The sequence below is a fragment of the Fukomys damarensis genome, unplaced genomic scaffold (assembly GCF_012274545.1).
Source record: "Fukomys damarensis isolate Sample0158 unplaced genomic scaffold, DMR_v1.0_HiC HiC_scaffold_3, whole genome shotgun sequence".
Taxonomy (NCBI): Eukaryota; Metazoa; Chordata; class Mammalia; order Rodentia; family Bathyergidae; genus Fukomys; species Fukomys damarensis.
In genome coordinates, this window is record NW_022900915.1 from 7,841,170 (window position 1) to 7,842,122 (window position 953).

At 51.0% G+C, this 953-nt stretch overlaps 1 protein-coding gene across 1 annotated transcript in view; it reads right to left on the reverse strand.

Annotated features, from left to right (window-relative positions):
• Positions 1-671, reverse strand: part of Smim3 (small integral membrane protein 3) — an 18,150-nt gene extending 17,479 nt beyond the window's left edge. The window contains exon 1 of the mRNA XM_010627193.3: positions 59-671. The gene's annotated coding sequence lies outside the window, so the exon portion shown is untranslated. The remainder of the gene's footprint in view (positions 1-58) is intronic.
• Between the last annotated feature and the right edge of the window lie 282 nt (positions 672-953).

The window sequence follows — 953 nt, forward strand, 5'->3', positions numbered from 1 at the left end:
GGCCGCCGCGCGGACCCGCTCCCTGGCCTCCCTCGCCGAACTTTCAGGAGAAACTGACCGGGAGTCTCGGGTTCCCTTCCACACCGGCGCGTGCTCCCCCCTGTGGCCTTAAAGAAATAACTTCGTGCCTCAGGGGTCCCCGCTCTTTGGCCAACCAGGATCCTTTCCAGTTTATCCTGGAAGAGAGAATGTTAACGAGTGAGCTCGGTGGAAGACTCAGAGCTGCTGTGCAGTGGTGCCAGTGTAGGATCCTTAAGACGCGCGGCCTCTGTTCATTCCCTCCACAAAGCGAGGGTAACAACGCCCTCTCCCAGCCCTGCTGGAGGACGGACTCAGAGGACCAGTGTGGAACTGCTCGCTGCCCGCCTGTAAGCGTGTTTGGTTTTGCCGTAACTGTGATCAAAAGCCTGTTAGGATTCAGTATCTGAGAGGCTTCCCAAACCCTCTTTGTTCGTGGCCCAGGTTCCGCGCAGACAGCGCCCACTCTTTTTCCTAACTGTGATCCGCGGGAGGAAGCCTTCCCATCTCGTTTTGGCACCGACTCTTTTTAACTCAGCGATTGGTTTTTTCCAGGCTTCTTCTGAAACTGAGCACGGGCCTTAACTACCAGCAGGACCTTGAAAAGTCCTGAAGCCCCGTTGTGTTTCAATTTCTTCCTTCATCCACTGGATATAGTAAGCCCTAAACTGATCTCCACGGTTTCCTCTGGCTCATGGATGAGGTCAGCAGAAATGACACCAAATCATCATCACCAGATACCAGTTATGTTCAGAGAAGGCAGTGGGATGAAGGGAATTAACATGAGAAGAGATCTGACAAAAATTCTAGGGGTTATCACTCAACAGCATGTTTTCTCTCCAAAGAGTCCTAAAAACTAAATACGACTCGATTCTGACTACTTTAGTATAAAGCTTTCATTTAACAGAAAGAGCAAGTTAAAGGAGGACAATCTG